General features: G+C 39.5%; 1 protein-coding gene across 12 annotated transcripts in view; it reads left to right on the forward strand.

Annotated features, from left to right (window-relative positions):
- Nucleotides 1-23,259, forward strand: part of LOC135577129 (guanine nucleotide-binding protein G(q) subunit alpha-like) — a 149,921-nt gene that overhangs the window by 59,480 nt on the left and 67,182 nt on the right. The gene's annotated exons all lie outside the window — the stretch shown is intronic.

Genomic DNA, 23,259 nt, shown 5'->3' on the forward strand with positions numbered 1-23,259 from the left:
TCGCTGTAAAAAATTTCTTCCTCATGTCTAGCCTGAATTTCTCTACTTTAGTTTAAAACCATCATCCACTACCCTATTGTAACAGGCCCTTCTAAAAAGTCTGTCTCCATCTTTCTTATCAGCCCCTTTTAAGTACTGAAAGGCCACAATGGTGTCTCCCTGAAGCTTCTCTTCTCCAGGCTGAACAACCCCAACTCTTTCAGCCTGTCCTCATAGGAGAGTTGTTCCAGCCCTCTGATCATCTTGGTGGTCCTCCTCTGGACCCTCTCCAGCAGGTCCATGTCTTTCCTGTACTGAGGGCTCCAGAGCTGGAGTCAGTACTCCAGGTGGGGTCTCACCAGAGCAGAGTGGAGGGGCAGAATTACCTCCCTCAACCTGCTGGCCACGCTCCTTTTGATGCGGCCCAAGATATGATTGGCCTTCAGGGCTGTAAGTGCACATTGCATGCTCATGTCCAAGCTTTCATCCACCAGTACCCACAAGTCCTTCTCTGCAGGGCTGCTCTCAATCCCTTCATCCTCCAGCCTGTATTGATACCAGGGGTTGCATCAATCCAGGTGCAGGACCTTGCACTTGGCCTTATTGAACCTGATAATTTTATGTAAAGTTGGTTGGAAATGTTTCATTATTGTAAGAAAAAAAAATCAACATCTTGGATATCAGTTAAAAGCACAGAGAATGCCTTCAGCTCTGAGTGCTATATGAGAAAAGCAATAATGAAAATAAATTTAGAACCTAATTCTGGTTTAAGTTTGTTTTTTTTTTTTTTTTTTAAAGAAGCTACAGTAAAGCATATGACATTGCATCTCCATATATTCAGATATTATAGCATGCATAAGTTCTAGTACTTAAGGACTTATGAACAGTTGTTCTAGAAAGAAGAAGAAAATATAATTAGCTAATTATAAATTGAGACCTAAAGAATCAAGACAATTTTTAAATTTCTTTTTATGCAGTTCAACAGTGCTATGCACTAAATGGCTTTTTGTTTATCCTGTACTGAGCCTTATTAAAATAAATGTAGTGGGTTGGTTTTTTTTTGGTTTTGTTTTTATACAATAATGAAAATTTGTATATTTATATCACTATATAGTGTTGTCCCTCCCAGTGGAAGAGAAATACACACAGTAATTTATTCATCATGTTCTCTTGTTGATTATTTGATTGTTGTTCAGTATGTGCGTGGGTAGTAAGGTTAATCTTATGCTCATACTGATTTTCAGGTAAATTAGCAGAGTCTGTATACTTCTAAAACAAAACTGAAATTCGTCTGTGATTCTCCACAATGCCAAAAATAAAAGGAATACGCATGAGTAAACAAGAAGAAAAACATTTACATGGCTTTTATTTTTATTCAAATAACATATTGCAAATTGATTCAAGCTATGTATATAGGTCAAGGAAAATGTATGTCTTACCAACAATTGCTCTAATGTTTCCATTTTACTTTATTGTTAGTCTTGTGATGTTTAATCACATGCAAGTATGTTTACTAGATGGCATGCACAGGCAGTAGTCTGCAGAAGAACTCACTGAAAAACATAGTTGATACTATCCTTGCACTGTTTTGCTAAAATGTTTTTCTAAAAATCATTCAGTGCTCTGTCCCACTTGGGAATGTCCTCTTTGGAGCCAGGAGCACTGTCAGCATCTCTTGGTTGCCAAGATTCCAAGATAATGGGTGGGCTGCTTTAAGAGGAAAGGAAGTTTCTTGTTTTCTGCACCTTGGCCCTACTTTCGTACAAAACATTGTCATGGTTGAACCCGAGCCGGCAATACAACCATGATAGCCGCTCGCTCGCCCCCACCCCCACAACAGGGGGAGAATCAAAAGGGAAGGGAGAAACTTGGACTGAGATAAACACAGTTTAATAAATAACAAAATACTAATACACTACTAGTAAATATATATATATATAAAATAGAAATAAAAGATACTCAAGGCAATTCCTCATGATCTCTGTCCACAACTGAGCAGCCAGGCCCAGCAAGCCACGCCTGCTCCTAAAGCCAATCCCAGAGAGAGAAAAGAGAGGAAAAAGGCAGAAAAGCCCAGAGACCTCTTCAAAATGGCAAAAGGCCGGACTAAACGTCACAACTGGCACTGGGGTCAGACTGACAGGCCTGTAATTCCAGATCATCCTTCCAGCCCTTCTTGTAGATGGGCATCACATTTGCCAACTTCCAGTCACTTGGGACCTCCCCCGTTATCCAGGACTACTGATAAATAATTGAAAGTGGTTTGGTGAGCACCTCTGCAGCTCCCTCAAGAACCCTTGGGTGGATTCCATTTTGCCCCATAGACTTGTTTGAGTCTAAGTGGTGTAGTAGGTTGTTAACCATTTCCCCTTGGATTATTGGGGGTTCATTCTGCTCCCCAGCCTTGTCTTCTGGCTCAGGGGGGTGTGCACCTGAAACACAACTGGTTTTACTATTAAAGACTGAGCCAAAAAGGCATTTAGTACCTCAGCCTTTCCCTAATCCCCTGTCACTATGCTTTCCTCTGCATCCACCAGAGGGTGGAGATTCTCCTTAGTCTTCTGTTTGTTGCTCATGTATGTATAGAGACATTTTTCATTGCCTTTCACAGCAGTAGCCAGGTTCAGCTCTAGTTGGGCTCTGACCCTTCTATTTTTCTCCCTGCATAACTTCACAGCATCCTTCTAGTCCTCCTGAGTGTCTTGCCCCTTCTTCCAAAGGTTATAAATCCTCTTTTTATTCCTAAGTTCCAGCTGCAGCTCCCTATTCAGCCAGGCTGGTCTTCTTCCTTGTCAGCTCATCTTTTGGCACAAGGGGACAGCCTGATCCTGGGCCTCTGAGATTACCTTCCTGTAGAGAGACCAGCTTTCCTGGACTCCTGTGCCCTTCAGGACTGTCTCCTAAGGGACTCTGTCAACCAGCCTTCTGAACAGGTCACAGTCTGCCTTTCAGAAGTCCAAAGTGACACCCTCGTCAAGTTCCAGACAATCAAAACCCTCCCTAACACACATGGTAATTATATAACAGTTTTTCTGCCTCATACTGACTTCCAACTTCTAGATATATGATTGTTATTTTATCCTTCCAGAATAATTGTGAACACTCATAATCCATTTGACAGAAGAGATTTTGAATTCATATATCTGCTGTTTACTGGGCTGGAGTAATACTTATTTCTCAAAAGGCAATGCTTTTTTTATGATATAAGGAAAAGTTTTGAATGAGATACTGGTAAAGGTTAAGAAATCTTGACAAATCAACATTGGTTTCAGTGAATCCCTATTAATTAGATAATTTACTGGTTTAACTTTGGAAGGAATATGTTTTTATCTTCTAAAATATTGTATTGCAGCACAAGTGAAAATATTTTTTCCTTAATTGCCCCAAGATATTTAAGTGGAACTGTAACTTCTCAATGAAAAGAAATATTTTCATCTTAAAATTTATTTTTGTGCTTAGTATTTTCCTTTTATTTTCATAATATATGTCACACTGTAAGGTATTTCCTACATAATAGATACCATAATGGATACAAATAATTTTTCTTCCAGTCAAACCAAACAGTGACTTAAGTGCCTTGTGTAATTGGTAATGTGGTGAAAGAAATCACCATTACTACCAAAGACTTGTTTTATACAAAGTTAGGTCCAGATATTTTTCAACTGTACATCTTTCGTGTGATATATATGATAAAATCTAAATAGTTCTGAATGGTTGCAGAATGCCATGAGTCACTGAATCTCCCTCTTGTTGTTGTATAATATACCATAAAAGGTGTTTGTCATATACAGGGGCAGGATCTGTTTCAGTTGCAGGATCCCAATTACTACTATGAACACCAGTAACTCATTTAAAGAGTGGTAGGTAGAGAGTTTTTAAGACTCGTACTAAATAAGAAAGTAAAAATTTTAAGTCTTGTACATTTTACTTCAAAATAAAATAATTCTATTTCAAATATAATGTAAGTCTGTATCTTCTTATACAGCAAACCCCATTTAAAGATTTCAATTTCTCAAAAATAATTGTTTTAGTAGTGTAATAAATATATAATGAATGTTCTCTGTTTAGTCAGGTAGGAGTGAGATTGACATAGCAATGGATCGCATTTAAAAAATTGTGAACAATAACCAATATGTATGTTGGGTTTTTTGTTTGTTTTGTTTTCTTAAGAAAAGGTCTTTAGCCTAAGTCAGCTTTTGAGTGAATTTGTTATGCTTACAAAAAATACTTTGTTGTAAATCTCTTCATTCAGCTACTGTTGTAGTTTAGATGTCAGAAATCAGAATACCTCTGGAATTCTGTCAGCCATATTTTGAACAATTTTGTTGAGACTGTACTAAAATAAAAAACTGCAAAATATTTTACAACATAAGCCTAATTACATTCCTAAAAAAAAAAAGTTAGTTTCTTCCATTACCATTTATATGTCACATTTCTAGCACATATATTCTTCTAACATAAGCAAAAAAAGAAAAAAAAAAAAAAAAAAAAAAAGAAAAACACCCAAAACTGATAAAAGGAAATAGACATTACAAAACATTACAAACATTTCTGTCTTCGTTTGACTCATTAATGTTCCATACAGTCGTTCTTGCATCTTTCTCTTTTGTCAGTGGGTGGGTAAGGACTGCTGTAGTGGAAGGTTGCAGTAGGGGCACACAATACACCAACCATTTCTGGTTACCACCTCCTCCCATTATTTTTCATAGTGAAACAGGATTTGGGATGCTTTGTGATATTGGCCAAAACTGCTTTCCACCTGCAGCCTCTTGTCTGCATGATACTTTGAGGTGAATATAACTCAAGACTGAATATATAGTTCAGTGAGTGATAAATCTAAATGACCTAATTTAGCCACAAACTTCTGAACATTTATTGTAATGTACTTCTCTAGAGAAGCAAATCTAGGACCTTGAAAATTGCATTAGTTCATCCTATTCTCAGAAGGCCAAAAATGACACAGAAGGCTTTTCCAGTCTCTCGTTCCTGGACCAAGTAGTTGAGAAAAGGATAACTAACAATCTCCATTAGCATGTTTCATGTATTAATATTTCAAATGCCTCTATATCACGGTTCAAACTAGGGCAGAGCTCAAAGTTTAGCTCTTTGTTATAATTATAATAAAACCTTTCAAGAGTACTTTGTTTCCAAAAGCTCATCTGAATTAAGGACTGTTTACTAAATGAGTATGTCTACACAATGATGTAATGTGGTTTAATAAACCTTTTTAAAGTGAATTCCAATTAATAATAAAATGTTCTCTATGACCAATAATCTAATTCTATATCAAAATAAATCAGTGAGCATAATTGCAGCAAGCATAGCGCTTAATGGACCTATAGCTATTATATAAAACAACCTATGTAATGTACTAGAGAAAAATTCAAAGCAATTATTTCAAACCCTGTTTGTCAAGAACTGCATGATAAATGCATGTGGCTTTGGAATTCAGAAAAGCCTGTGAGACAGTAAAAACTCCTGTGCTGCCAAAGCATGAGCTCAATTTAAATGTTTCTTATGTCCAGAAAAGAAGTTGTTTGCTGGTAAGCCTATGTTCAAGACCATAAAAACTAGCTGGCTTCCAAGCTGTCTAAAAGAATCCATAACAGTTTAGCAGCTTGAAAGGAAATAAAGGGTTAAATGTCTGGCTTCTGAACTGAGTTTCACAAGAAAGTAAGTGTACTAAAAATTTTGCAGTGTGGTAGCAAATGAAGTTTTTATTTATTTTTCTGAAAGGGGGGCAAATTTATTAACATGTCTACAAGACCTTCAGTAAACAAAACTAAAAAAGTGCAATGTGTTAATCAGAGTTGATCATATAAAGTTATTCATGTATATCTGGATGAGTATTGCTTAATATGAGATGAAAATAAAGAAAAAAGTAATGGGTAATAGAAGACTGGGGGTGAGGAGGATAAGAGCATGGTGTGAGTGAAAAATACAAACAATATTGATAGGGATTCAGTGGTGACATGCACATGAATGAGTTTATTTTCTTGACAGGTTTCAGTTTTGATGGTTTGTCTATTTAATAGTTCTACTGTCTTAAAAATATTTCTGTCTGGCTCCAAAGTAACCAGAAGGCTGTCTTCCAGCAGCCCACCATGTCATTAACACAATTACAGATGTTTTCTTGATAGTTTTTTATGACCTACTATTCTTTTTACCAGCTGCAGTATAAATATTTAGATATTAGTCTCCAGGCTCATTGCAATATAGACAAGGAGCTCTGTTCTGAATGCATGATCACTGATTTCAGAGAATCACAGAATCAGAGAATGTCAGGGATTGGAAGGGCCCTGGAAAGCTCATCCAGTGCAGTCCCCCCATGGAGCAGGAACACCCAGATGAGGTTACACAGGAAGGTGTCCAGGCGGGTTGGAATGTCTGCAGAGGAGACTCCACAACCTCCCTGGGCAGCCTGGGCCAGTGTTCTGATACCCTTACTTCTCAAATTTAAGTGGAACCTCTTGTGTTCCAGTTTGAACCCATTACCCCTTGTCCTATCATTGGTTGTCACTGAGAAGAGCCTGGCTCCATCCTCCTGACACTCACCCTTTATATATCTGTAAACATGAAGGAGGTCACCCCTCAGTCTCCTCTTCTCCAAGCTGAAGAGCACCAGCTCCCTCAGCCTTTCCTCATGAGAGATGCTCCACTCCCTTAGTCATCTTCATGGCTCTACTCTGGACTCTCTCCAGCAGTTCCCTTTCCTGCTGGAACTGAAGGGCCACAACTGGACACAATATTCCAGGTGTGGTCTCCCCAAGGCAGAGCAGAGGGGCAGGAGAACCTCTCTGACCTACTGACCACCCCCCTTCTAATCCACCCCAGGTACCATTGGCCTTCCTGGCCACAAGGGCCCAGTGCTGGCTCATGGTCATCCTGCTGTCCCCAGGACCCCCAGGTCCCTTTCCCCTACACTGCTCTCTAATAGGTCATTCCCCAACTTACACTGGAACCTGGGGTTGTTCCTGCCCAGATTCAAGACTCTACACTTGCCCTTGTTCTATTTCATTAAATTTCTCGCCGTCCAACTCTCCAGCCTGTCCAGGTCTCTGATGGCAGCACAGCTTCCAGTGTCAGCCACTCCTCCCAGCTTGGTGTCACCAGCAAACTTGCTGACAGTCACTCTATTCCCTCATCCAAATCATTGATGAATATATTGAATAATACCGGCCCCAGTACTGACCCCTGAGGCACTGCACTAGATACAGGCCTCAACTGGACTCTGCCCCATTGACCACGACTCTCTGGCTTCTTCCCTTCAGCCAGTTCACAGTCCACCTCACTACCCGATCATCCAGACCGCACTCCCTCAGTTTAGCTGTGAGGATGCTGTGGGACAGTGTCAAATTCTTTACTGAAGTCAAGGTAGACCACATCCACCGCTCTGCCATCATCTCTCCACCTCAATGTGTCCTCATAAAAGTCAATGAGCTTCCCCTTGGTGAAGCCATGTTGACTGCCCCTAATGACCCTCTTATCCCTGATATGCCTTGAGATGGCACCAAGGAGAAGTTGTTCCATCAGTTTCCCAGGGATGGAGGTGAGGCTGACCGGTCTAGAGTTACCCGGGTCCTCCTTCTTGCCCTTTTTTGAAGACTGGAGTGACATTTGCTTTCCTCCAGTCCTCAGGCACCTCTCCCGTTTTCCAGGACTTGGCAAAGATGATGGAGAGTGGTCCAGCAATGACCTCAGTCAGCTCCCTCAGCACCCGCGGGTACATCCCACCCAGACCCATTTCAGCTGTTAATTAGAGACATGGGTTATTTTTATATAGATTAGAAAATCAAAGTGGTAGATTCTAGTTATAAGATGGAGAATGCCCTTTCATCTGTATTAGATGATATCAGAGAATGCAATTTTAATCATGGAGTTATGGAATAGTTTGGCTTGGAAGGGACCTTCAAGGGCCATCTAGTCCAACCCCTCTGCCATGAGCAGGGACATCTTCAACTAGATCAGGTTGCTCAGAGCCCCATCCAGCCTGGCCTTCTCAAAGGATTTTTTGCTTACCTCTGTTTTCCTTTATCACCGTTTTTTTTTTTTTTTTCCTGTTTTTAAAATATCTTTCATCTATAAATGTAGATATTTCTGATAAATCACTAAAAATGCAGTTCTTTTCTAGGTCTTGCTTCAAGCCACAGTAGGTGCCCTGTTTGTTCCTTTTGGGGATACTCTAGTGCACATATTGAGACATGATGCAGTTAATAAGTATCTTAGGTTCCCTTCTACACCATTTCCTATATTTGCTGTTTCCTAATATAGCTCCATGTTTTCATTTGCACCAAGAGTTTAGAAATATTTCTAGGGACAGCTTTCTTCTGCTCTGTTGGATTGTCTCTCTGTACTGGTGAGGCCACATATTGAATCCTGGAGTCATTTTTGGCCCCTAACAACAAGAAAGACATTGAGGTGCTGGAGTGAGTTCAGAGAAGGGCAACAAAGCTGGTGAAGGGGTTAGAGAACACGTCCTGTGAGGAGCAGCTGAGTGACCTGGGGCTGATTAGCCTGGAGGGGAGGCGCTATTGCTCTCTACAACTACCTGAAAGGAGTAGCATGGAGGGTGTTGGTCTTGTCTCCCAAGTAGCAAGTGATAGGATGAGAGGAAATGGCCTCAAGTTTTGCCAGGAGAGGTTTAGATTGGATATTAAGAAAAATTTCTTCACTGAAGGGGTTGTCAAGCATCGTAACTGGCTGCCCAGGGCAGTGGTGGAGTCACCATCCCTGGAGGTGTTTAAAAGACTTGTAGCCATGGTGCTTAGTGTCACGGAGGCACCCCAAAGGTCAATTTTAGGCAGACGACAAGTTCCAAAACAGACTTTATTCTAGCCAGAAAAGTGTATCCAATAAACTGACTAGAAACAGGGTTTATACAATTATTTAGCACTCCCACAACATAAAATACACGTTCGGATATCGGTTGAGATTATTGGGGTGCGACAACATAAGAATAATGAGGATCCACAACATGCACACATTCACTCACAAGAAACAAAACCAGAGCGTCTCTCACTTATGGGTACCCACAAGAAATAATCACTCTCCTGGGTTAGGCGAGGGCTCACACATGCCTGGTTAGGCACTGACTCACACTTGGTTGGGCTAGGCAAGAACTGATTCAAGGATATATATAGTAGAGAAAAATAACCACTCACAACAGGAAGAGGTGAGGCACTCTTGGTCCCGGGAAGTCTCCTTAGATGGTGTCTCAATCTGAGGGGAGGGCTCCAGTTCACAGACCTGTTGCTCTGAGAAGACCACTCAAAGGGGGTCTTTCGGTGGGTGTAGGAAACAATTATTTTGCATATATAATAGGCCCAGGCAGGATCTCTTGGCAAAGCATATTTTAATAATGATTTTGCAAGACCGGGTGTTCTACCTAAAGCTAGGCACACCGAATAGGGCAAAAAGTCCCTGCTTATATCTCCCCAAAATCCCGGCTGCAATTTCCCTCCCCTGTTCCCCATTGGTTGGGTACTTCAGGGTTTACAGACTATCCCAACGCACACAATACCCTTCCCCTTATCAATCTGTTTAAGATATGAATTCCTGGTACTTTGGCTACACTTCCCCTAAATTAGCTTGTAAATACAGGTATCAGTATGTATACAGGTGTCAGTACATATTCGGGGAAAAGACTGTGTTTTACATTAAGGATTCATAGTCCGATGTCTCTCGGTCCTTCTCCCCTGCTGGGGTCAGGCGCCAGGTCCTCAGTTATGTAAAAACAACAGTTCTTCATTCAATGTTCCTTACAATTTCCTCCTCTCCTTATTTTATACTTTTGTTGTTTTTGCATTTTCTTATGATACAGTTCTATAGGTGGCTTCAAGACTAGAGAACATGATTTCACATTTTTCTTCTGGAGTTATGTATTCGCTGTTCCTTCTTTCTTCTTGTTCTTTTAGCAGGATCATTTTATCTGAGTATGGCAGTGGCCCTAAAAGCATTTGCTTTGATAGAGCTCTCTCAATAAGGTGTTGAACAAGTCCTCGGAAACATGGAATGATGCAGCATACTATAGAAATTAGTGCTCCTGCTACTATGATTAAAGAAGTAAAACCCGATACTATAATTTCTTTCCATTTTCCAAAACAAGATTCTAACAATCCCATGAGTGGACTATCTATACCTGAATTCTCAGCCAATTCTTCTGCTAAAGTTGTGAGTCCTTGCAAAGCTCTGGTTACACATATATCACCTTTTTCTGCCAACATCATATCTAAGACCATGTTATTTTCCCATGCCATTCTACTAGTAGCATCTAATTGCTCGGCAATTCCTTTAACTGCTTGTCTAGTACAACTTATAAATAAATGTTATTTATCCAGTCTACATTCTTGTTTGTAGTTACCTACCAAAACAAAAAGGACTCAAAACCCGCAGCTACTTGGTTTCTTGCTTTCTGTTCATTGGGAACCCCTCTGGGAACCCCAATCGAATTGAAATAAACTGTCATCAAAGGAAAACCCTAAACTCCTTTTTCTGTTGCCCTGATGAATCACAGTGTTCAAATGCCAGGGTAAAAGGAATTGCCAATTGTACAATGTCACAGGTACCTTCCCAGTGGGGGGTAGAATGGAATGAAGTGTCATCTTCCCACAGTACCACCAAAGATCCACTCAAGAAGCATTTGAGGGCGTATGAGGACCAACTTCCTGTGTCTCTACACACCTACTCATGTTCCTAGGAATTTGGTATCATTCCTGCCCCGTCGTGAGAGACAGGCAGTATGATTTCCAATTATTCCTGAAAATGCTGGGGGAATTTTGATATTTTTCCCTTCAAAGCTGGAAATAGTAGGGAGAGAGTATGACGTGACTTATTTCCCTATGCTGTAGAGTCTTGGTATAAGGCTAAGATGCACTCCATCCCCTGTCAATCTTCGCTCCATCCCAGAGGGAAGGGTACCACTCGGGCCACAGGCCTTCCTGGTGCACAGGCATAGCAATTGCTCTTGTTTAGGCTTTGCGCCATATATTTGATCCATTCTACCCAGGCATTTGTATCTCCATATATTTTGAACCTTCCCAGGGCATCTTTTTTACTAATGTCTATTCATGATCCATAAACCCCACTTACTGAATCATCTGCTCCCTGTATTGTAATTAGCAAAGGGTTGCACTGCAAAGACTCACATCCCGGGAGAGATTGTCCTTTATATAGAGTAATTTTTCTTTTTAACTCTATAACTGTTCATTGCTCGCTGTCCATCCCCTAAACTCTGTGGTCCAGATAACACTGTACCAGGAGGGGCAATGAGAGACAGCAACAAAAACTGTGCACTTAAATCATCCTTAGACTCAGTCCCCTTGGACACATGTGCTTGTTTTCGTAACTCAGTTCTCTTTAGCTCTGTACATTCCCATAGTTAAGGATCTGGCAATCATATACTCAAATTGTTAGGGAACCTTCAGTTTCAGTGATGTTTATGTTAAGTAACCCATTTGTAAATTGTACATAATACAGGATTAATGATGCCCAAAACTTTCATTTCATTTTCATCTCTGTATCTTTAGTCGAAGGGGGTCATCAGTTGTCAGTACTTGCCACTCATCATTGTCCTTTGGAGGTTCAATTGGCTCTTTAATCCATATGTAATGAGTCCACCCTTTCTCAGCTGGTCATACCACTGTCTCGGTGATCAGCAGAACTTGAAATGCTCCTTCCCAATCTGGCTGAAGCTTAGTTTCTTTCCAGGATTTGACCAGGACCCAGTTTCCAGGCTGAAACTTGGGAGCTGCAAACTCTAATGGCAGAATTTGTGCTAGAAGCCCTTGGTGCCTGAGAGAAGATAGAAGACAAGAGTATATACAAGAGTATACAGTTTTTGAGAAACAAATCGTTAGTTTCAAACTGTGCGGGTCTATCCGTTATTTCACTTTTGCTACCACTGCCGCTGTGGCAGTGCTCAGGAGGAAAGCTTCTCCCCACCTAGTAAGATGATCAAACACTAGTAAGTTTTTAATTCAGCCAACTGCAAATAATTCTGGGAAATCAACTTGAATATTTTGGAAGGGTCATAAACTTGGACTCCACCCTCCTGCAGGCTGCTTCCTAAGTGCCTTTTTATTTACTTTTTTACAAACCACACATCACTCACAAATTTGCTTGGCTATAGTATAAATTCCAGTACACCCATATTTTTGTAACACTATGTCACACATTACTTGTGTTCCCCAATAACTCTCCTGATGTAAAACTGCTAATACCTCCCTCATGGTTTGCTTATTTAACATTTCTCTACCATCTGGGAGTACCCATTTCCCACTCTGTTCCCTGGCTCCTAATTCTTGGAGGACTTATTTTTATTTTTCATTGAAAACTATAATTTCTTGTGGGGCCAGGACCTCAGGCGTGAGATAACTTATAGTTATTGCTTCAGGTTTTAAGGCTGCTTCTCAGGCCATTTCATCTGCTAACCAGTTTCCCCTGGCACAAAAGGAGTTTCCCCTCTGATGTCCATTAACATGTACTACAGCCACCTCTATTGGTTACATCAGATTATGTAACATTTGTCTAACTAGTTCTTCATTAACCAATTCTTTCCCTTTGCTATTAATTAGACCCCATTTTTCCCAGATTTTCCCAAAGATGTGCACTACTCCAAATGCATATCTAGAATCATTACAGATGGTACCATCTTTTCCTTCTAACGTTTGCAGTGCCTGATTGACAGCTTATAGCTGGCATGTTTGAGCTGACCAGTTATTAGGCAACCTTCCCGTTTCTTATTTCACCACTCACACCTTCAATGATGGCACACCCATTGTGTCTTTTCCCCTGAATTACCCTTGAAGACCCATCTATGAAGAGGTGCAGCCCATTGTCATCTCTCCACAAGAAAGCAGCAGGGTTTAATTTCCTGCTTTCTTCCACCAGAAGAACGGTTGCTGCTGCATCTTGCACACACTCTGGCCAAACTCAAGACACTGTGTCTAAGAGCTAAGTGTGCCACTGGCTGTCGCTTCCCCCCCACCCTGCACAAATCAAAAAAACATAGTCCCATACTAGGTACCACAAAGAAAATTAACTCCACCCCGGCCAAAACCAACACAAACTTCCAGGTAATATAATAGCTTTCAAATTTTCTCCTTGTCACCCCCCAGGCAGTAACTGTGTTTCCACACCCAGAGCCTGTAAAATATTTTTCTCTAATAAATAAGCTGGGGAATTTTCCACTAATATATTCCTTCCCCATACACTTTTAATTCTTATTATCACAAATAGGAATTTATTCATAATCGTCTCTCCTTCCCCCCCTGCTACCCCATTTATTACAACTCTTTCTTCAGTTTTAGATCTTTTTAGGGTAGAATTTAGAAGGGATAGGGTAGCTTCCGTTTCTACTAAAAACTAGACTTCATTACCTCCTACTTTACCAATTATATGCCATTTTGCAATTTAAACAAGCTTCCCCACAAAAAAAAAGAAACACCACCACCAAAAACATTTTCAGCCCCTCTGATTTTCCAAAGTGTATTGAGTTTTCTTCCTTTAGTCATTTCTAACAGTTGCCACCATAGGGGTAAATATCCCATATTTCCACAGTAACAGTATTCCATTTTCTCTCATTCTCTCATTTTTATCACTGACTTTGGTCTAAATCTTCCGTGTTTTTTTCCCCTTCTAATCTTTATCTTTCACTTGCAAATTCTTAGCTAAAGCTGCTGCTAACAAATTAATCTCCTTCAACTTTCCGCTTCTCTTCCCAACCATCATACACAAACATGATCACACTCAGAATTTTTGCAAATTCTTCCTGCCAAGCTGGCACATGCTCTCTGAAATACTTCCGTAGATCCACAAACACACTTGCTACCAGTTCATTACAAAGCCTTCCAAAAATCTTCCCCAGTCGGTGCTCCTCTGGCTTCTGTCTACATTCCTGCACTTCAGTTCAATTTACTCTTATCTCCTCAAAAGTTCGAAAGCTTTTATCAGATTTTTAACCACTGTTTGGCAATTATCTCCATTTGTTTGATTATTATAATCTCAATTAGAATCACCTTGGGGCCCAGCAGTCCAGTTTCCCCCTGTCTGTAGGGTTAGTTCCACATTCTTTTAAATGATCTTTCTGGACAGACCAACTCTTTCAATAACAGGTTAACTTCAGCTCAGGATGGATTGTATCCCGAAAAAAATTAGAAAATAATGATGCACATCGATCCCCATCTTCCCTTAAGAGTTTGATTTCCTCACATAATCAAATCCCCAGGGTGCCAGGGGTCATGGGTGCACCCATGTAACACCGGAGGGCATTCACATGTGCATCCCCCCCCTTTCACACTTCTTCCCCTACACACACACACACATCTGCTGCTGGCTGCACTGCAAAATAACTTTAGCAATCCCAGGGTAAAGCCCAGCAAAAGCAGTGAGGACAACAAAGACAGTTGGGGAGGGAATCAAGAGGTGATACAGAGAGCAGAGACCAGCTCTGCAAGCACCTTAGTTAAATTACTCCCAACTGTAGCTAAAATTCTTTAGGTTTTTATACTCGTTTTCAACCATCCTCTTTATGGTGGTCATATGCCAAATCATCCTATACATACCAGTAATTCATTTGTCCAGGACATCTGTTTTCTAGGTGATTTTTAGTTACAATTTGCCAATCTTCTCAATATAAGGTCATTGCATGCTTTTCTTGACAAACTTGCTGTGCCATAAATATTTTCCCAATTTTGCAATACCTCAGCCCAGGGCGTCCCCTTTTCTATGCCGAGTTTTATTTCCCACCACTAAAAAATTCAGGGAGACCCTGCTGTTGAGTCACGAGGTTCAGAAAGGACCCCCTTGCTTTCTAAACTCCTTCAAAGAAGAGTTTAGGTGCGGCTGGATCCAGTCCTAGTCTCAGACTTGGTCAACGGTTTATGTCTAAAGGATATTTTCCCATTCTCAAGAGAGACTTGAACCCCCTTTTATGTGCACTTTACACTGATCAGGACACACACTTTGCATTCAAAAACATGCTGCATAAGGGGGGAATTGAACCCACCCTGGTATGGAGGAAGATTTAAACCCCCTACAGTTTTGGTTTTTTTTGTGTACCAATTTAGATCTTTGCATAGCCAATTGTCATTGGATCCGTATTTTGGCCAGAATACCCCTCTATTATGGGCTATTTTGTCCAGACAAATCACAATACTTTATCATTTTCTATTTATCCTTCCTTTTTGTACATCACACGTTTCCCCAATACCTTAACATCCTCCCTAAAGGACTGTATGGAGAAATGTTATCATTTTTCCTTCACTTTTCTCATTCTGAGTCCCGAGGCCTCTCCTTCCACCTCATCCCTCCTCTCAGAATGCCCCCGACCACCAAGGTAATACTTAACAGTCTGTTTTCTTACCTTGGTCTGTGCGCAGAGTTGTCTGGTCGCTTGTATTGTGCCTACCACTTTTTCCTTTCCCCTTTCCCCTATGGTTTGCAGAGATCCGTCTTTTTCAATACAGTCTCAGGATTTCTGTCGGTCTCTCCTGGAGTCCCCACCAACGATCCACGGGACCATTGAAATCAACGGGGCACGCCTTCCTGTCCTTCGGTGATAGGGACCCCCGAGATGACGACGTTTCTCTTCGACGAGCCCCCAGATCTGTAGGAAACAATTATTTTGCAAATATAAAAGGCAAAGGCAGGATCTCTTGGCAAAGCATATTTTAATAACGATTTTGCAAGACCGGGTGTTCTACCTAAAGCTAGGCACACAGAATAGGGAAAAAGCCCCTGCTTATATCTCCCCAAAATCCCGGCTGCAGTTTCCCTCCCCTGTTCCCCATTGGTTGGGTACTTCAGGGTTTACAGACTACCCTGAGGAACACAATACCCTTCCCTTTATCAATCTATTTAAGATATGGATTCCTGGTACTTTGGCTACACTTCCCCTAAATTAACTTGTAAATACAGGTGTTAGCAAATGAGACACATAACCACGGACGTAGTTATATGCGGTGCTTTTATTTCAGCGCTGGGAAACCAGGGTTCGCACCCAAAGCTGGCTTCGACCACTGATTCGAACTCCCCTACATTTATACAATTTGATTACATACATATTCATTAGGGTTACAATGTATGTATTGCATATTCATCAGATTTCACAACTATTTCACAATATCACTTGCAACACCTTGGCACTACTCTAAGCATGTGCAGTGTCCTCTGGTGGTCGTTCAGGGGGTCTTCAGGATGAAGTAAGGAGTCTTCTTCACTCGTGAACTTTTCACCTTTTGTCACTGCACGTGCGCACTATTCCTATATCCATTATGAAATCATGTAAAATACTCAGATTTCTTAGATGTGCATCCTCAGCACATCCTATCTGTTCAAGATAAGATAAGGACTCACTGGGAACTAACAGAACTAACTTTCAGTCCTCTATTCTCAAACTAAGAGATAAAACTTGTATACAACCTGTGAAATTTCAAGATAAGGTGAGAATCTTGGATACAGTTTACAAAAGCAAAATACAGCTCCCGAGACTAGTTACAACTATAACACAGGTATCAGTATGTATACAGGTGTCAGTACATATTCCGGGAAAAGACTGTGTTTTACATTAAGGATTCATAGTCCGATGTCTCTCGGTCCTTCTCCCCTGCTGGGGTCAGGCGCCAGGTCCTCAGTTATGTAAAAACAACAGTTCTTCATTCAATGTTCCTTACAGTGGGGACCCCATTTTATAGTCTGGTCAGATGTGGCTGTGGGCATTACAACATGGTTCAGAAGCTTCTCAGCTTCTCTTGGTACCTCCTTTGTTGAGGACCCTGTCAATTTGACTGAGGGTCCCACCCCTCCTGCCCCCCAAACTGGGTGGAGGTGAAGTCACCCTGCCCCCCGGGCGGGGGGGGGATGTGACGGTCAGCACCTTGGTACCACCCTAGTTGTGTGCCTTGGGACAGGCACAGTGGGGCACAAAAGGTGCTAAGGAGCCATCAACTTCCCTATTGAAGGCTCCTGATCTCAGGGGGATGTGCACCTGCCACACTTAGGGACATGGTTTAGTGGTGGACTTGCTAGTGTTTTCCAACCTAAATGATTCTATGATTCTAGGATTTTTGTATGGCTCACAAGTTCTTGGCAAGCTGCCACCAATATTCAGATAAGTAATTTATTTTCCCTCCTGAGTACTTGTTTTACTTTTTTCTTTTTCTAACACCTTTATTTACTCATCATGTTGAAAGGAAGGACCATAATTAATCTGAGCAAGGCCTCTTGAAGAAGAGAAAAGGGCTACTAATGCTATCAACCTCTCTTTTTTTTTTTCAGGGGCATGAATTCCTATCAAACTTTAAAGTTTAGCAGTCAAGTTCCTGTTTTGGTACCAAGAACATCGCTTGAACATTTAATACTGAAAATGGACTTATCTGTAATGCAGTTTTGAGAGGGTTCTACATGAAAACAGCCAATATGGTGGTGTCTTAACCATGGAAAAATAATTTTAAAAAATCTAAATATAGCCAATATTCTTAGAGATGTGTTTCTCAGTTACTTTTGATAACTAATTTACCTGACCCATTGAATCTCTGAATAAAAGTGGGAAGACCAACATAGCAGCATCATATCAGATATACTTCAAAAATAGTGTTTTAGGAATATTTTTTAATACTTCCCTTGATTTTAAGATTTGCAATCTTCCTTTTATAATTGTATTCCTAGGACAGTAAGAGACAGCACTGCCCACAGGATGTCCTCTTTGAAGAAGCAATTTCCTTTCCCATCTCTTCTTCCCTGTTGTAATCACATTTTTATGGCAGATACAACAGGAGAACGTTCTGAGTAGCATTATTTTCTGTTATATTAATAAAAGTAGATTTGATGTGAATTAAGGCCACTAAATAATCCTTACAGAAGATTGCAGGGCACTTTTCAGCATACAACATGTTGTAATTAGGCAACACAGCCTTTTGAACCAGTTATCATAATTCATCAAATACATATGGTAGTAGGATTTCCATTATGGTGTGATATCAAGGTGTGCTGGATTGACTGAAAGTGAGTTAGCTTTCCTTCATGCAGTTAGAAGCTTTTCTTTTTTGCAGCTAGCACAGTCGTTGTTTAGATTTAGTTTGAGGATGAGAAGATAACACCCTGGGACAGAGTTAATGTTTTCCTTCAAGTAACTTTCCAGTGTTTTATGGCTTGAACAAAGAGAATGTAAGAGCTTATTGTTATCTTAGTTGTTGTCTGGGAGCCTCTCTGGCTTCTCTGCCCACAGGTGTGAGGCAGCTAGGAAGAGGGGCATAGATGGGACAGACCTTGACTGCCATCTAGACTGATCAATAACAATATTCCATGCCATTAGCATCATGCTTCATATTTAAGGAGTGTCGGGTTTTCCAGCTGGGGAAACCCATTCTGGTTCTGCTCCATTTTGGTGGAGTTCCGTTCGGAAGTTCTTTAGCTGGGCCTTTTGCCATCCTGCTGTTTTGCAGAGGCCTCTGGACCTTTCTGCATTTTTCTCTCTCTCTCTGGGATCAGCTGTTCAGGACCAGGGTGCTGCTTCTTAGGACTGGCTGCTCAGTGCAGATGGTGTTCATGAGGAATTGCATTAAGTATCTTTTATTTCGTATTCTATTTTCCATTTTCCATTTATATATATATATTAGTAGTGGTATATTAGCATTATTTTGCTATTTTATTAAACTGTGTTTATCTCAGTCCATGAATTTCTCCTTTCCCTTTCAATTTTCTCCCCTATTTGGGGATCTGGGGGGAAAGTGAGCGAGTGGTTATTGTGATTTTGATTGCTAGCTCAGGTAAACTGCGACACGAGGCAAGGAGAAAAACATAATGTGCAGATCTTTGTAAGACCCTTACAAAATTTATCTAATTTATCTGGTTCATTTAGAGACAGTAATTTCTAGAGTGCTCATAATTTATGTATTTATTTATTTATTGGCATAGAAGTATTGGTGCCAGACTCAAGATACTGTTAGTCATATAAGTGAAAAAGGTTTGGTAGGTTTGAATGTTGGTATCAGTCAACCACTGTGATTAATTTTTTTTGTAAATCAAAGGCTTTGCTCACAGTCATAGCCATGAAGTTATAGGGACTTATGGTATTTACGGTATACCAGGACCGATGGACAGAAGTCATGGGCTCCTCTGAATATAGTAGGTTACTTGGGAGAAAAACAATGAGATCTCTCATAAAATTAGAGGCTGACTACAAATGTATACTTGCCTCAATTTGATGAAACTGCTTGTTAAGCCTTTTGTATATATGGAATCAAGGTATGATTGGACATGAGCAACCTGATCTAGTTGAAGATGTCCCTGCTCATTGCACAGTGGTTGGACTAGATGGCCTTTGAAGGTCCCTTCCAACCCAGACTATTATATGATTCTATGATTCTGTTCTTATCCATGGTGTTTTGTTTTTCAGGTGTCGGATTTTGTTCCCCCCTACTATTATACTGGAGCTTTGCACTGACTCCAGGAGCAGATGCTGAAAACATTTCTGTCTTTTTGCTGCTTAAATTGAACAGAGGGTTACATACAAAGAGCAAAAGACTTTCTGACCTCTTTTTCTGAATGAAAATACTTATTTGACAGCTCCAAAAAGGAATTATCATATTTTTCTTATTGAAGAGGAGTTTAAAGCTCACTGAAGAAAAAATATAGCTTAATAATAACATCAATTGGTACTGGGTCAGGTCAATAGTGTTTTGTTGGCTTTTTCAATATAATCCTCTCTTTTTCCTTAAGGTAAATTAATGCTATATTGTGTTTTGACTTGCAGGCTATTTTGCTAGCTATCTAGTTCAATCTTAACTTGCATTTAAACTGTAATTCCAGTTCAAAGTGCTTGTGTGTGTGTGTCATAGCTTCATGCTGGTTTCCGAAATAGTTTTCTCTCTCTCTGATAGTACTTATGAACAGAGTAGATAGGTCTTATTAATATGCTTCTTTCTGTATAGTAGAATTTAACATATGGCCTGTCTTTTCTGCAACAGCACTTTCCCTAAATTAGGTTAATTAATTTGTCTCCCAGTTTTTCTGGGAAACTGCTCTGGGCATTTGTGAAAGAATTATTACAGGGGTAGATTCAGAACATTTGTGGCAAAGTAGAACCTGTTGACTCCAGGAGATTTGATAGAATATGTCAGTATTTTGGGGTTGACCTTTTCCCAAGATCTTCAGCTCCTTGTTGCATCATAGAGAATCTCCAGAGTATATTGCACAGAATGATTAAACAATTTAGTATAGATGTCTTGCTATATACATAGTTTTTCTCAATAGACTATGTTGTCATTTTTCTGCCCTATTTATTCAGTTCCCAAAAGCTTCTTCCAGATTTAATTTAATCTAAATTAACTCCAAAAAGCTCAGTTTTGCTTTCCTTCACATATATTTATCGCTCACTAAAAACAAGGGCTTACTAGAAACATCATAATACAAATAAACAAACCAACCAACCAACCTCCAAAAAAGTTTTCATTACTAATGGTCCATTTTATAGGGACTATGTCCAGTTTTGGCTAACACCTTGAGAGGATACTCCATTTATGCTTTGGCAGATAAATAAACCTTCTGAAATGATTGTTAAATAGCCTACTTTGGCCTTTCCCTGTCAATACTGATTAGTTAGTAAACAGAATTAATCACTTTAAAACAGACGTTAATTTGCTTAGTCAGAGGATGGATTAGTTTTGCATATACCAGGCAACGCTGGAAGCTTTCAAGCTCTTATATAAAAAAGGCTCATCATTCCTATTTGAAAAAAAAAAAAGTGTTTTTATTTGGCTTTCTTCCTCCTTCCTAATAATGGAAGTTGGCACTATGTTTCAGGAGACTGGTAGTTGCCTGAAGCCATGAAAGACAAGTCAGTACTGATTTGCTGTTCTTCTTTAAATGAACTCTGCGTGACATCTGATTTGACAGAGTAGAAATAAGATATGTTTCTAGCAATTAAAAGATTGTGACTAATTTATAAAGAAGCTACCACTTTTTATGTCAGACATGACATAAAACTTTATTCTCCCTCAAGACACGTTTCAAATAGTTACTCATCATTATGCTATATATAATATGTCTGTGGTTTCTCTGGAGAAAATAATGTTGGGTTTCTATCTTTAAAAAGACTCAATTCATTCTTCTGTGACCCTATTCAAGACAACAGCTTTTTATCTGAGATAAAATTTTACCATTTATTCCGTCCTGCCAGTTCTTTACTTTAGAGCAGGGGTGTCAAACTCATTTTCACTAGGGGCCACGTCAGCCTCACGGTTGCCTTCAAAAGGCTGAATGTAACTTTAGGACTATAGGAGTAAATGTAGGAGTAGTTACATTTATACAGTCCTAAAATTACATTACACCCCTGCTCTAGACAAATGCTTGTACAAAGGGATTAGGGAAAGCACTCAAAAGAAGTAGGTGATCAGATACTATGTAGCTTTACATGCCTAGGATGGGTCTAAAGATTATTTTCATTTCCAAAAAATGAAGTATTTTTTTAGAAAGACAATCATCTTGGTTAGAAAACACACAAAAGCAACTATTTAAGTTTGATGCATTTTTTTTCAGAGGAATATTCCTAATGGAATAATTCATTATTTTCTAAGGGACCATGCCAATCCTTATATTTCTAGAAATATCAGTTTGAAATGATTGCTTTCTTTGCTATGTGTTAGTCAGCAGAGGGCACTCTCTTTCTTTGAAAATACAAGAAAATATGGCTTATAAATATAGACAATAAATGCTTCTCTTTTCAGTGCTTTTATTTTACTTAGTTTTAAATTTCATAAATATAATTGATAACTGCAAGATTATTTTTAATGCAATACTTCCTCTTCTAAATTGAAACAGTGCTATGATGACATAATTTTTTTTAAAAAAATCTGCTAATTGTTTCCTACATACATCTTAGACTCTTCTCTAGATATTAAAGGCAGTGAAACTTCTGCAGTTCCTTTTGTTTAGGTAATTGAATGAGATTGCTTAATTTCTGAACTGCCTGATGCAACTGGCCATAACTTCTACTTTTCAAAGAGGCATACAGTTTTTTTCAGTTATAGCTATTTAGATGGATGAAGCCAAGCAAAGCTGTTATAACTGATCCTTAAAGACACCTCTTCTGCAAGATGCATTCAGGCTTTGTACAGGAGTAAGGCTCAGGAGGAGTTCTGTGCATATGTAATGCTGCTTAGGTGAGAATTCAGAGTCATTTTTTTTAAATGCATTCACTATTGAATTGCAATGGTTGACTGAAGCAAGTGGATTGATTCTTCAAGGTTTGTCAAGTATAGCCACTTATTTCACTTGAAAATGGAATGAAAATTTGAGTATGCCCATGTTTGAATAACATTATCTTTAATAAAGCCAACTATATCACTATATAAAAATAATATTGCAGAAATTGACATTATTTACAACACTAATATCAAACACCATTCTTTAGAACCAGGTGCTAGGACATGAAACTTGCTATAAAGCTCTTAAAACACTTGATGCATGTAAAATAGAAGAAGGTTTAGTTTTACTTAAAAAAAAAATTACAGTGATTTATCCTACCTTCTTGTGAAGTCACTGTAAAGATGTAGAGAGATTGGCAAATCAGTTTATTATTAACCCCTATTGGTTTGCAGATTTTTTTTTTCTGTGAGCAAAGCAGATGAAAGATGCTCTTTGGTAAGGATTGGGAGGGGGAGGTTTTGTTTTCTTTGTTTCCATGTTATATACTGTGGTCCAATATGCCTTTTGATACCTGTTTCTTGGAGACCAGCTTGTCAGGTACATTAAATTGAACAATATACATGATGAGGAAGCATGTTGGAATGAAAAAGGCATCTCTGACTCTGGGGCTGTCATCATTCTCTGCTCACTGTTGTTTAAAGCAGTTCCAAGTCTACCCCAGGTTATACCGGCTGAATATAGAGAGAGCTCTGATTTTTCTAGCTCTAATTCTGCCTTTGTATACTCTTTTCTTCTCCATATAAGCTTGATACGGTAGCTTTAGTGACATTTATCTGGGGTTTCAACTGGAGTAACACTATGAAGCACTCCAGCAATGCTCATTTTTGTCATGCATATACTAACTGGTTTAGCTAGCTTGAGAAACAATGGTATGATTGCTCATGTGTCTGTATCATAATTATTTGTTTAATTACTGAACAAAATTTGTTTGAAGATGTTAGATTAAGAGCAGATTAAAAAAAAAATCCAGGATACTGATATTTTTACTGAAAACCTGATTGTATATGCATGCTTGGATATGTTTATGAAAACTTTTATTGATGTATTATTTGACAGAGCAGTAGTCTGGATTATTTA

The sequence above is a fragment of the Columba livia genome, chromosome W (genome assembly GCF_036013475.1).
Source record: "Columba livia isolate bColLiv1 breed racing homer chromosome W, bColLiv1.pat.W.v2, whole genome shotgun sequence".
NCBI classification, from domain to species: domain Eukaryota; kingdom Metazoa; phylum Chordata; class Aves; order Columbiformes; family Columbidae; genus Columba; species Columba livia.